Below are 15,019 nucleotides of genomic sequence, written 5' to 3' on the forward strand. Positions count from 1 at the left end.
CTGTCTGAATACACCGGTTCTACCAAGGCATGGTAATCCTGACCCTTGAGGCCTATGGCTGCCCGACACCATATCAACATTTCACTTCTTGGGGGTATTGAAATGGGGAGGGGGTCACTTACCCTCACACTGCCAATTTCTCCTCCGGCCAGCTCTACCTGCTGCCTCCTCATCAGGGCTCTGATCTCCCTCTGTAGGGCACGCTGCTGCCCGGAGCTGGCAGTTTCAGACGCCTGTTGCAACAAAATTATCACTTCGGCAATACAATTTTCTATCACATTTGTACCAATGGTTAGCAGTGGGTCAGATTCTTTGCGATCAATATCTACAATTATCATCCCCTGACATGGCAATTCTACCCGCCCCACTTTAATGGTTACTTCTTTATACCCAATTTGAGGTAAGGGCTGACCATTACTGGCCACAATTGTTAAATCATCATCTGGGCCATGGTCAATGTCTGAATCAGCCCAATATCTTTTGTACAGTTTGTGGGGGATGGTTGTTACCTGGGACCCCGTATCCAGGAGGGCATTCAAAGGGATCCCATCCAGCACAATGGGAAGGACCGGTCGTCCTCCCACATACTTGCTGCGGCTGGGGTTTGAGCCGGGCTTCCTTACACCTGGGGGTTGGCTCCTGGCCCCAGGCTCAGCCCATTTAAAGGACAGCGTCGTGCAATGTGGCCCGCCTGGCTGCAGCGGCGGCAGATCGGTTGTCCCGTTGAATCATACCGGTCTGTGTCTTTTCCTCGAGTCGGCAGAATCCTCCTCTGTCGCATCCATGGGACGTCATCTGGGCTGGAGGCCAACTCGATTCTTGCAGGCGATGGGGTCACTTGTAGAGACTGCACGGTCTTGGCAAGGGCAGCTACAGTCTTGGTCAGCTCCTGGACCTGCTGTCTGAGCTCTGCAGTGGGGTCCTTATCCAGGGACTGCGCCTCAGCCCCTGCAGCGGCTCGTGTTGCAGGCACCACCCTGGGGTACGTGATAGCAAGAGGCCGGAGGGGTACTGGGTCATTCGGTCTAGATTCTCTCAGTACCCAGATGGCCTGGTCCTTAAACTTTGCATAGTCCAGAGCAGGGTTCTGCAGGACCATGATACGCAGCTGTGTCCTGTGGGCATCTGACAGGAGCCCCTCTATGAACTGCTCAGTTAGGAGTTTGTCTTCTTCACGTACACTCTCTGGATCCACCTGTTTAACTGCTTTCAGGGCCTCCTGCAAGTTTAAGGCATAGTCCTGTATGCTGTCTGCGGCCCGTTGTTTGCACCCAAAGAATCTCATCTTTATTTCTGCTGCGGTGCGGGTGTCAAAAGTACTCTTTAGCTTGGCCAGTATCTGGGTTGCTGTCCCTTTATCTGTATCAGGCCAGGACTTCACTTCACGCTGGGCCGCGCCGGCTAGCTGCCCCATTAATATGCCCACCTTCTGGCTCTCAGTCAGCGGATACACCCGGAACAAGCTGTGCAGACTTTCTCTGAAGTCGCTCAAGGTATGTGACTCCCCGGAGTACTGCGGCAGCCATTCCGCTTCCGGGATGTACGGCATTGTGATCGGCATTACCGGCGCTACAGCGGGGGCTGGGGGGGCGGCGGCGACTGGGATTGCTTCGGCCGGTGCTGCGGCACCTCAGGCTATGGCAGCCACCTGCTCTCCCTCTGAGTCGGACATCTTCCTCCCCCTTAGTGAACCTTACCAGGCTCCGTTCACTTTTCAAATTCCCTTCTGGGTCGCGCGGGGTTAACAGCGCTCTGCTCTGATGGCGCGCTCCCTTCGCGCTCTTTGTCAGGCACGCCCCCCTTCTTCCTGCGCTCGGCGAGGCTAATGGCGGCGGCAGTTTGCAAACAGTAACACAGTCTTTTAAGCACAGTTTCTGGCTCTGCAGGCGCACAGTACCCGGTGAAACCGGGCACGAAATCTTGTTCGTGACGCCAAAGTTGACTCGCCCACCCCAGAGCTATGGGACACCTGGTGCCGGGCCGGACTAGTCCGGTGGTAGTCAGTGGTGGCTGGGCCCGGCTCCGTGGCCCTGGTGGGTGTCAGTAGAATATGTGGCTTGATGAATAAAGTTTGTGTTCGTGACGCCACCTGTGGTCTGCGGCTATTAAGCCGCCGCTGCTGTGTGAGGCCTCCGGGGTGATGATATAGCAGCAATGGTGGTACTGCTCCCCACAGGTGGAGCGGAGCCCCGGGGACACTGTTAGTGCTCGTGAAAGTCTATGGTGTTGTGTGGCTAACACGGTGCAGGGCCGACAGGCAATGAAAGAACCAGGCACAAACAACAGTCTCTTTACCTTTTCCTCTTTTACTTTGGGAACAGTCCAGTCCTGGGAGACCGTTACAGGTGGTGATGAGGATCCGGTCGGCCTGGAAGTACTTGGGGGAATCTTTCTGGCCAGCTGAGTATGAGGCCTACTCCTGTGCTTTTCTTTGTTATGATAGAACCCTGCTTCTCTGAATCCAGCAATGGCCCTCTTTGCTGTTGGGACCGGTGGTACGTCCCTTTCCCTTTGTAGCAGGTTGCGCAGGCCCTCTCCGGTGCTTCTCTGCTGGAGTCCACACCGGGCCCTGATGCTGCAGCTGTGTGTTCGGGATGTATATGGGCCAGGTGCTTGCAGCTCTCCTGCCCTTCGGATTCGGCTACCAGGGAGTATTTTAAGCCCTGGTGGCCACAGACTCCGATGTCCGAGTCTCTTCGCTGCCTCTCTGCTACTCCTGCTTCCCTGGGCCAAGCTACTCTAGCTCTAGGCCCCAGATCCACAGGACAGCTCACTCTGCGTCTGCTCAGTATCACCTCTCTCTACAGACTGACTACTTCCTCCCTCAGGTCAGGCTTGGAGAAGGCTCCCTGGAATTCCAGGTTCAGAGCTCCCCCTGCTGGCCGGAGGGAGAACTGCGTTGGGTGTTAAAACTTGCTGGCCAATGGACCTCCCAATTACCTCCAGGCTCAGCATTAACCCTTTGGAACGGCAATGCTGCTGTGGCGACCAGGTCCTGGGGCGCCACACGAGCATCTGTTAACGAGCAAAAATACTCACCTAATCGTTGCTCGTTGACACGTCGCTCATTTTCTAAAAGTCGCACGTCTTTCTGCGCGCCGGTTACCGTGGCAGCACACATCGCTCCATGTGACACCCCGGGAACGATGAACTGCAGCTTACCTGCGGCCGCCGGCGATGCGGAAGGAAGGAGGTGGGCGGGATGTTTACGTCCCTCTCATCTCCGCCCCTCCACTACTATTGGCCGGCCACTGTGTGACCTCGCTGTGACGCCAAACGTCCCTCCCCCTTCAGGAAGAGGATGTTTGCCGCCCACAGCGAGGTCGTCCGGGAGGTAAGTACGTGTGACAGGGGTTTACGACTTTGTGCGACACGAGTAACAAATTTCCCGTGCCGCACAAACGATGGGGGCGGGTGCGATCGCAAATGCTACGATGATTTGATTTGATACATGTAAAGCGGGCTTAAAAAATGTGGTTGTTCAACATCAATTCCAAAAAACATCGGTCGCTGTGTAAAATGTAAAGAATGCAATTATTTTAAAATATCTTATCGGCAAATTTTATTCACAACAGAACATAGAACACTGATCAAAAGGTCAACGATAGATATTTTTTAATTTCATTTGAAAAAATTATCTCATTTAGTAATTGATGGGAGCAATACATGTCAAAAAATTGGCACAGGATTAATAAAAGGCTGGTAAAGTATGTGGCACTAATAAAAAGCAGCTGGAGGGTTTATTTTCGTCAAAGTCACATGACTGGGTATAAAAAGAGCATGATAGAAAGGCAGAGTGTCTAGGGTGTGTCACGCTGTAGAAGGTGTTTGGCTGTAGAAGGTCACAGCATTTGGCTACACAAACTGCTCCCTTACATTCTCTTCTTCTCTGCTCCTCTGCTTGTGGTTAATCCCTTTGCCTTTAGGAATCTGTGGATTTCATCACCTTTCAGCTGTTAGTGATCAGCACTTCTATTTGTGTCTTTAAATACTCTCATCCACCCTTGGTCTTTGCTGGTGATAGAGTTAAAAACCTTTACAAGCCTTGGATGCAAGCATTCGTCTTGTATCCATCTGAAGAAACATTGTTGTTTGCTGCTGTACCTCACCCTGAATCATCATTGAGATAAGTTGTCCATATGCTTTCCCCTGTGTGTGCTCCCTGTATATTGTTTAGAGTTTAGTGGGGTTGACTAATCGCTTACCCCATCCGTTCCCTACCTAGGGCCCAGATCAAGGTCAGTCAGGGCCAAGTATCTTGCTCAGCACATAGGTGCAGAACCTATCTAGGGTGGTCAGTGGAGCCAGGGACCCTCAGAAGGTTTGGTAAGGGGTCACCATCTCTCCCTTCCCTGGACACAGGGTTTCCCTTCCCTGTCGCCATACGAGTGGTACTTCCCCATACCTAGCATGACACAGAGTTTCTAAGAAGGAAAGATAGATCTTTGAACAACTGCATCTCAAAATTGTGAAACAATTTCAGAAAAATGTTGCTCAAATGGAAAATACTTTGAATTTCCCTCCATCTACTATACATAATGTCATCAAAATATTTACAGATTCTGAAAAATCCATGTGCACAAGAGACAAATTCGATGGTCAACATTGGATGCTTGTGATCTACAGGCCGTCAGGTGGCACTGTGTTAAAAATAGTCATAATTTGCACTTGGAAATTACTGCATAGGCTCAAGAATATTTCCAGAAATCATTGTATGGTGAACTGTGTTCACAGACAATCTACAAATACAAGTTAAAGCTCTATCATGCAACTAAGAAACCATTTAGCAACACAATCCAGAAAGACTGACGTCCTCTCTTTACCAAAGCTAAATTCAAATGGACGGAGGAATAATGGAAAACTGTTCTGTAGTCAGATGAATTAAAACGTTAAATTCTTTATGGAAACTAAGCATGTTGTGTCCTGCAGACTCAAGAGGAGAGGGACCAGCCAGCTTGTTATCAATACACACTTCTAAGACTTTATCTCTGATGGTATGGGGCTGCATTAGTGAATATGGCATGGGGAGCTTACACATCTTCAAATGCACTGTCCATGATGAGCACTATATAGAGGTTCTAGAACAATATTACTCCATCCAATGTATATTTCCTAAAAGGTCTTGTATATTTCAGAAAGACAACACTAAACTACACACTGTTGAGCAGCGAGAATCCAACATCAGACAAGAAGAGGACAAAATTCCTCTCTCAAAACTCCAGACATTTTTCTCCTCACTTTCCAGATAAATACAGACTTCTGTACAAAGAAGAGGGGATGACAATGGTAGACATGACCCATCCCAACTTTTTTGACATGTGCTGTTACTATTCATTGCTAAACATATTAAAAATGGAAAAATGTCTAATGTTCACCATTTAATCTGTTTTTTTTTTTTTTTAATGATCTGTTGTGGATATAATATGGTGATAAGACATTCCTAAATCATTCATTCTTATTTTCTACACATATTACATAGCGTCCCAACTTATTTGAAACTGGAGTTGTAAATCAGTGATTAATGCTGCCCCTTTTGTTTGAATATACAAACTACAGTGGGTACGGAAAGTATTCAGACTCCTTTAAATTTTTCACTCTTTGTTTCATTGCAGCCATTTAGTAAATTCAAAAAAGTTCATTTTTTTCTCATTAATGTACACTCTGCTCCCCATCTTGGCAGAAAAAAACCCAGAAATGTAGAAATTTTTGCTAATTTTTTAAACAAGAAAAACTGAAATATCACATGGTCATAAGTATTAAGACCCTTTGCTCAGTATTGAGTAGAAGCCCCTTTTGAGTTAGTACACCCATGAGACTTCTTGAGAATGATGCAACAAGTTTCTCACACCTAGATTTGGGGATCCTCTGCCAATCTTCCTTGTAGATCCTCTCCAGTTCCGTCAGGTTGGATGGTGAACGTTGGTGGACAGCTATTTTCATTTTCAGGTCTCTCCAGAGATGCTCAATTGGGTTTTAAGTCAGGGTTCTGGCTGGGCCAGTCCAGAATGGTCACAGAGTTGTTCTGAAGCCACTCCTTTGTTATTGTAGCTTAGGGTCATTGCCTTGCTGGAAGGTGAATGTTTGGCCAAGTCTGAGGTCCAGAGCACTCTGGAAGACGTTTTCTTCCAGGATATCTCTGTACTTGGCTGCATTCATATTTCCTTCAATTGCAACCAGTCATCCTGTCCCTGCAACTGAAAAACACCCCCATAGCATGATGCTGCCACCACCATGTTTCACTGTTGGGGTCATATTTTGCAGGTGATGAGTAGTGCCTGGTTTTCTCCAAACATACTGCTTAGAATTATCACCAAAAAGTTTTATCTTCATCTCATAAGACCAGAAAATCTTATTTCTCATAGTCTGGGAGTCTTTCATGTGTTTTTTTGCAAACTCTATGCAAGCTTTCATGTGTATTGCACTGAGGAGAGGCTTCCATTAGGCCACTCTGCCATAAAGGCCTGACTGGTGGAGGGCTGCAGTGATAGTTTACTGTGGAACTTTCTCCCATCTTACTACTGCATTTCTGGAGCTCAGCCACAGTGATCTTGGGGTTCTTCTTTACCTCTCACTAAGGCTCTTCTCCCACAATTGCTCAGTTTGGCTGGACGGCCAGGTCTAGGAAGAGTTCTGGTGGTCCCAAACTTCTTCTATTTAAGGATTATGGAGGCCACTGTGCTCTTATGAACTTTGAGTACTGCAGAAATTCTTTTGTAACCTTGGCCAAATCTGTGTCTTGCCACATTTCTGTCTCTGAGCTCCTTGGGCAGTTCCTTTGACCTCATGATTCTTATTTGGTCTGACATGCGCTGTGAGGTCTTATATAGACAGGTGTGTGCCTTTCCAAATCAAGTCCTATCAGTTTAATTAAACACAGCTGGACTCCAATGAAGAAGTAGAACCCATCTCAAGGAGGATCACAAGGAAATGGACAGCATGTGACTTAAATATGAGTGTCTGAGCAAAGGGTCTGAATACTTATGACCATGTAATATTTCAGTTTTTCTTGTTTAATAAATTTGCAAAAATTTCTACATTTCTGTTTTTTTCTGGTAAGATGGGGTGCAGAGTGTACATTAATGGAAAAAAAATGAACTTTTTTTTAATTAAAGGGGTCTGAATACTTTCCGTACTCACTGTATCTCTATGATTACCCTAAACTAGTTTTATGGGACAGATTTATTAATATGAGTGCACCTTACACCTATTCATTATATGTCCGAAACACTGTGCCTCCATATACAAATGAAGTGCAGTATAACAAGATGTTGTTTCTTATATGACATAAATGCACCAAAATTCTGGTTGAAAAGTAAGACAATCAAAACGTAGTGTAAAGAAAGAGAAAAAAAATGTTCAAATCTGCACCAGATTTATCATCCAACATAAGCCACCTTGATAAACATGGCACATCTTGCTGCTGGTTCATTTAACCCCCCTGAAAAAAAATAAACAAAAAAAGAAAATGATATTGTAAATACAGTGCCTACAAGTAGTATTCAACCCCCTGCAGATTTAGCAGGTTTACACATTCGAAATTAACTTGGCATTGTGACATTTGGACTGTAGATCAGCCTGGATGTGTGAAATGCACTGCAGCAAAAAAGAATGTTATTTCTTTTTTTATTTTTTTTTTTAAATTGTGAAAAGTTTATTCAGAGGGTCATTTATTATTCAACCCCTCAAACCACAAGAATTCTGTTTGGTTCCCCTAAAGTATTAAGAAGTATTTCAGGCACAAAGAACAATGAGCTTCACATGTTTGGATTAATTATCTCTTTTTACAGCCTTTTCTGACTAATTAAGACCCTCCCCAAACTTGTGAACAGCACTCATACTTGGTCAACATGGGAAAGACAAAGGAGCATTCCAACGCCATCAGAGACAAGATCGTGGAGGGTCACAAGGCTGGCAAGCGGTACAAAACCCTTTCCAAGGAGTTGGGCCTACCTGTCTCCACTGTTGGGAGCATCATCTGGAAGTGGAAGGCTTATGGAACTACTGTTAGCCTTCCACGGCCTGGACAGCCTTTGAATGTTTCCACCCGTGCCGAGGCCAGGCTTGTCCGAAGAGTCAAGGCTAACCCAAGGACAACAAGGAAGGAGCTCCGGGAAGATCTCATGGCAGTGGGGACATTGGTTTCAGTCAATACCATAAGTAACGTACTCCACCGCAATGGTCTCCGTTCCAGACGAGCCCGTAAGGTACCTTTACTTTCAAAGCGTCATGTCAAGGCTCGTCTACAGTTTGCTCATGATCACTTGGAGGACTCTGAGACAGACTGGTTCAAGGTTCTCTGGTCTGATGAGACCAAGATCGAGATCTTTGGTGCCAACCACACACGTGACGTTTGGAGACTGGATGGCACTGCATACGACCCCAAGAATACCATCCCTACAGTCAAGCATGGTGGTGGCAGCATCATGCTGTGGGGCTGTTTCTCAGCCAAGGGGCCTGGCCATCTGGTCCGCATCCATGGGAAGATGGATAGCACGGCCTACCTGGAGATTTTGGCCAAGAACCTCCGCTCCTCCATCAAGGATCTTAAGATGGGTCGTCATTTCATCTTCCAACAAGACAACGACCCAAAGCACACAGCCAAGAAAACCAAGGCCTGGTTCAAGAGGGAAAAAATCAAGGTGTTGCAGTGGCCTAGTTAGTCTCCTGACTTTAACCCAATTGAAAACTTGTGGAAGGAGCTCAAGATTAAAGTCCACATGAGACACCCAAAGAACCTAGATAACTTGGAGAAGATCTGCATGGAGGAGTGGGCCAAGATAACTCCAGAGACCTGTGCCGGCCTAATCAGGTCTTATAAAAGACGATTATTAGCTGTAATTGCAAACAAGGGTTATTCCACAAAATATTAAACCTAGGGGTTGAATAATAATTGACCCACACTTTTATGTTGAAAATTTATTAAAATTTAACTGAGCAACATAACTTGTTGGTTTGTAAGATTTATGCATCTGTTAATAAATCCTGCTCTTGTTTGAAGTTTGCAGGCTCTAACTTATTTGCATCTTATCAAACCTGCTAAATCTGCAGGGGGTTGAATACTACTTGTAGGCACTGTAAGTTGCTCTCATTTTGTCTATTGAGGTTATCACTCTAGTCTAGTACATAGTTACAAACTTGTTAGGGTGCTTTCACACTTGCGTTATTTTCCTTCCGTTACAATCCGCCCTTTTGGGAAACAGCGGAATCCGTTAACGGATTCCGCTGTTTCCCATAGACTTGTATGGTTGATGGATTGTACCAAAAGGACCTGCGTTGCTTCCGCTGGGCGACGCTCCGTTGCTTCCGCCCAGCGGGAGGAACGCAGCATGTAACGTTGTTTTGAGCAGCGGAATCCTCTGGATTTCACTGCGCACGCTCTTTTTTTTTTTTTTAAATCAAACTTTATTTTGGCTCGCGGTGGCCGAACGTTCAGCTGAGTACCCGCCCGCCGGCAAGCGACAGCGCTCAGCTGAGTGCCCCGCCGCCGGCATGCCCGGCCGCCGGCAAGTCACAGCGCTCAGCTGAGCGCTCGCCCGCTGGCATGCCCGGGCGCCGGCAAGTGACAGCGCTCAGCTGATCACCCGGCGGTCGGCTGCAGGGAGCGATCAGCTGATCACCCGGCGGCCGGCAAGTGACAGCGCTCAGCTGATCACCGGCGGTCGGCTGCCGGGAGCGATCAGCTGATCACCCGGCGGCCAGCTGCAGGGAGCGATCAGCTGATCACCCGGCGGCCGGCTGCAGGGAGCGATCAGCTGATCACCCGGCGGCCGGCTGCAGGGAGCGATCAGCTGATCACCCGGCGGCCAGCTACTGGGAGCGATCAGCTGATCACCCGGCGGCCGGCTGCAGGGAGCGATCAGCTGATCGTTCACTATAGTCTGCCGCTGGTAAAACCGGGAAAAAAAAAAATCAAAACGAATTGCGTTTTTTTGCAGCATCCGTTGCATCCGTTGTGCCACTATATGCAACACATCCGTTGCATCCGTTACACAACGCAATGCAACGGATACCGTTCAACGCAAGTGTGAAACTAGCCTTACACTGACAGAAACCTGTCCTAAAATGTTAGGACAGGACCTTGTGGGCATGTGCAGTAAAAGGTCCTGTGCCATGACCTTGCATTAACCAATACCAGGAACTATCCCATACTGATATACAGTACCTCCCTAGACCACACGAGTGTGAATTTCAAGTTAAAGGTATTTAGGAATTTATTTATTTCTTTCTTTTCTAATTTTGTTTTCTATTCTCGGAAAACTCCTTTAACAGCTCCACAGCCTGATCTTTGAAGCACCGGATTTACCGAAGCATTGCTATATCACCTTCATGTCTCCAAACGTCATACCCCTTTCTTCTCTAGGCCATAATAAAGTAGGAGATTTTCTCTATATTTGGTAGCTAAGCCTCCAATATAAAATACATCTGGAGGAAGTTTCATGGTTACAGCCCAGTAAAGAGAAATTATGGATTCTTTGCTTGCAGCTAAAACTTCCCTAAGATTACTACTGTATAATATACTATATGTCAGCATCCCCCCACCTTTATCATCTTCCGATCCACGAGTAATGCTGAGAGATCACCAGGGGTCTTATTATTATATGTTTGAATTAATAGAGCCCCGAAATTCTCATATCAAGAATCTCCTTCTCTCAACTTCCTTCCCTGGCGGATGGCAGTAATGAATTCCTAGTGTGTTGTGCCATCCGTAGGCCCACGGATTTCATAGAGCGACTGCACTATAAAAATGCAGTGTAGAGGGCAGCATTCTTCCTATAGCTCTGACACGACACACTAAGGGCTCACCTAAAGTGGGGCATGTGCCAAAGATGTTGAGTGCCAGAGAGGGGAGGCAAATGTGCCATTCACACATAGTACCCAATTTTCTTCCAGAAAGAAAACCAAAACCGACAATTTTTTATCTGTATTGTCATTCATATGACACCTACTTTCATACATCAGCAGTTACAAGACTAAATACTGATTCTTATGTTAATAATGGAAATGTATCAGTAAAAATCAGATGCTATACAGTTGATCCATATGGGATCCAATTTTGTTGCGCAGAAATAGACTTGAATAGATGAGTCTTGTCCAAAATATGAGACTAGTGCATGCTGTGATATTTTTCTTTCTGAATTTTTTTATCTGAATAGCCCAATTGAACAAAATTGGGGCTGTCAGTTATTTAGGGACAGCAGTCACACCAAAAAACAGTGGGTAAGCATACAGTCCCTGACAGAAGTTCTGTCGCTTATCCATGTTATGTAAATAAAAGCTTATAACCTGACTTTAAATTCATCCATTGGTTTCATAAATTACTCTTTTGAAAGCTGAAACCCTCCCAAATTTGGTTTAGGTTACGAAAATAAAGTTGCTGCAAAGCTGAAATATTGATCATTTAATGAACACAGAAAGGACAGATTTGGCAAGACAAAAGTTTTGTTCCCTTGTCATATAATGTACACAATCCTAGTTTAGTGAGCACACTCACCTGTGCTCACTAAATGATTCGTTAATTAGTGGGTGTGCATAAAAAGAAACCCAGCACCCCAGACCTTCAGTTGAACTGCAACTTGACCTCTAACAACAGGCCAAAAATCCACCCTGCGACCAAAGCCTTGATTATCAAGAGGCTGAAGAACAGATCCACTGTAGAGGTAGCTGGCACCTCTAATGTGTCTCAGCGTCAAGTACAAAGAATTACAAAAAGATTTGAAGAGACTGGAGATGTTTTTGGCAAGCCCAGGTCCGGCAGACCCCTCAAGACAACTGCTCAGGAGGAACATTTGTTGGTTAGAAAATTCAAAGCCAGCTCCTCTTCCACTGCAGCAGAGCTCCAAAAGGCCTGGTCACCTCAAGTCCCTGTGTCAACTAGAACAGTTTGTAGGATTCTGTCTTGAAATGGCCTCCATGGTCGAATCAGTGCCCAGAAGCCAGCACTAAACAAAAGGCAATTCAAAATACGTGTGGCATTTGCCAAGTCCCACAGCCTGCTAAACAGATGGATGCCGGAAAAGTGGCAGAAGGTGGATTTCTCTGATGAATCTTCAGTTCAATTACACCAAGAGACCTACTAGAGCTCGTATGAATCCAGAAAACAGTTACGTTTGGTGGTGGAGAGATCATGGTCTGGGGTTACATTCAGTATGGGGGTGTGCGAAACATTTGCAAGGTGGAAGGCAATATCAATAGCCTAAAATATCAAGAAGTATTAGCTATCTCTTACTTTCCCAATCATAAAAGGGGTCAAATTCTGCAGCAGGATGGTGCTCCATCTCATACATCCATCTTTACAACAAAATTCCTCCTGGAAAAGAAGATCAAGGTGCGCAAGGACTGTCCAGCCCAGTCACCAGACATGAACATCATTGAGCATGTTTGGGGTAGGATGAAAGAGGAAGCTTGGAAGACAAAACCAAAGAATCTAGATGAACTCTGGGAGGCATGTAAGACTGCATTCTTTGCTATTCCTGATGACTTCATCAATAAATTGTATGAATCATTGCTTAAGCACATGGATGTGTCGCGGGCGGGGAGGAGGGTGTCGGCACACCGCGCTCACCCCTTCTGCTCGGGTCCGGCAGCTGCTCCTGGTGGCTCGAGCTGTGGGCCGGATCCCAGGGTTTCTCGAGCGACACTCCTCGCCCGTGAGTGAAAGGGGGTGTTTGTTGGGTGTGGGGATTGTTATAGTTCGTGACGCCACCCACGGTTGTGGTGATTTCACCACCGCTGCTCTGTACGGGGGTCCCGGGGATGGTGATGCGGAGCAGCCAGGTATTGTGTTGCCCCTCCGTGGGTAGGGGTTGGTGATCCCGGGGCCCGGTGATGAGATGTAAAGTGTAGGGCCCGGTGGGCGCAGGGACGCGGGGGCAGCGCTGTGCCTTGCGGCACTGTGGTACTCACTCAGCCTGAGACACGGACACAGTTTGTACGGTAAACCAAACGGCTGGTAGGACGGTCCCACAGACGGCTGCACCTGCACTCCCGGTAGGTGACGGTGATGTCCCTCTTCCTTGCACCTTTGTTTGACTTGTGGTAGCGGTGGATTCCCTCCGGTTACCCGCTCCCCGACTGCAATCTGGGCCGGAGGAGCTCTACACTTTGCCCGCAGGCGCTGGCCCTGAGAAACTGGTGCCGTGGCGGTGGCGGTGTCTCTCCAATACGGGTTGGGCTGTTGCCTTCAATCGGGACTTGGTTGTTGGGGGATGGGATGTCCCCTTCACTGACGGATTTGGCAAATCTGGCGACTCCTAGCCTTGCCGGGGTCCGAGAGGCCCCTGCCCTGGTGCTGACTGTCCTTCGGAACACTGCTCCAGACCACCGGGAACACAGCCAACGGGGTCCTTCCAGGAACTTCCAAACGGTCCCCCTCCAGACAGTCACCGCCGTCGCTGACATTGCTGATCTGGCCCTCCACAAAGCTGGACCCTTCAGGCTGTCTTTCTCTTCTGTCACTTCACTTGCTTTCCTCCTTTACCACTTTCCTGCTTTCACTTTCACTTTCTTAACTCCTCTACTTAACTCCACTTCACTCTTGCCCTGCCTGGGCTACTCTCTGTTGTTACTCCTTCCACTTCCTCCTCCTGGACTCAACTGCCTGGTTTCTTCCTGCCTCCAGAGTTGTGAGCTCCTCGGTGGGCGGAGCCAACCGCCTGGCCCACCCCCTGGTGTGCATCATTAGACTCCTGGAGGAAGGCAACAAGGATTTGTAGGTTAGCTGTGATGTGCCTACCTGGAGTGTGGGGTGTAGTGGTGTGTGACCTGTGTCCCCTGGCTTGCCCAGGGCGACACAGATGCAGTCCTTCAAGCTCATGGAAGTCACACAAAATATTAAATTTAGCTCTAATAGGACCACAACTTTATTCACCAATGGTATGCAACATATCTTTGTATTAGAAGTTTATTACTTGTTTGAATTTCACATCACTTTCTGTGGGCGACAAAATTTTGTCTTGCCAAAATCTAACCTTTCTGTCTTCATTAAATGATCAATATTTCAGCTTTGCAGCAACTTTATTTTCTTAACCTAAACCAAATTTGGGAGGGTTTTAGCTTTCAAAAGAGTAATTTATGACACCAATGGATGTATTTAAATTCAGGTTATAAGCTGTTATTTACATAACATGGATAAGCGACAACACTTCTGTCAGGAACTGTAGACTATGACTAAGTTCCCACGATGAGTATTTCATGCTGCAGATTTTCTGCACCTAGTAGGTAAATTAGGTTACATGCGCTTTTTCCCCCCTTCATTTTTGATTCTGCAGTTTTTGTTTCTTGTTAATATGTCATTTTTTAAAAAAAGCTGCAATGTTTTTGATATTTCCTGGTATTTGGTTTTGAAAAAACTTTATTGATACAGTCGTGTGGATTAAATTCATTTTTTCACCTGTGGATTTTCTATATGCAATGCAATTCTATGTGCAATATCTGTACATAAAACTCAGCAAGATAAATTAACTTTGACGCTAGTCACTTCTCACGGCTAGGTGCGCACAGTGCATTTTTTTGCGGCGTTTTTGAACGTTTTTTGGGTGCGTTTTTGTTCAGAAAACTGCATGACTTTGCTTTTCATTTTTGCTGTCTGCACACAGCGGTTTTTTTTAGCTGCGTTTCTGTGGTGTCAGGGCCGGAGGACTGGTAGGCCCAGGAGGTGGATCCACTGGACCATGCACCCCACCGGATGGCAGGGTACACAGCAGCCAGAGCACTGGCATGGCAGGGACAGGTATAACCAGGTCACCAGGGTCATGGAGTTCTTTAGGACAGTAAAGGAAACAGGCACAGGTACCAGGGAGCAAAGACAAGAAGTCTACAGGACACGGCACCGGGGGCCTGAGCACCTAGCTCATAAGACTATGCTACAAGACACGTTGATCAGGCGCCACCCATATGGAAAGGCCAGTCTTATATACCCAGCAAAGCCTCATGTCATTTCCTGTTGCAGCAGTGCTGGGCCTATAAGACCAGGAGAGTGGGCGCGTCCCAGTCCTATACAGAAACATGTGGCTAAGACTCA

Source organism: Anomaloglossus baeobatrachus, chromosome 4 (assembly GCF_048569485.1).
Source record: "Anomaloglossus baeobatrachus isolate aAnoBae1 chromosome 4, aAnoBae1.hap1, whole genome shotgun sequence".
In the NCBI taxonomy this organism is placed as follows: Eukaryota; Metazoa; Chordata; class Amphibia; order Anura; family Aromobatidae; genus Anomaloglossus; species Anomaloglossus baeobatrachus.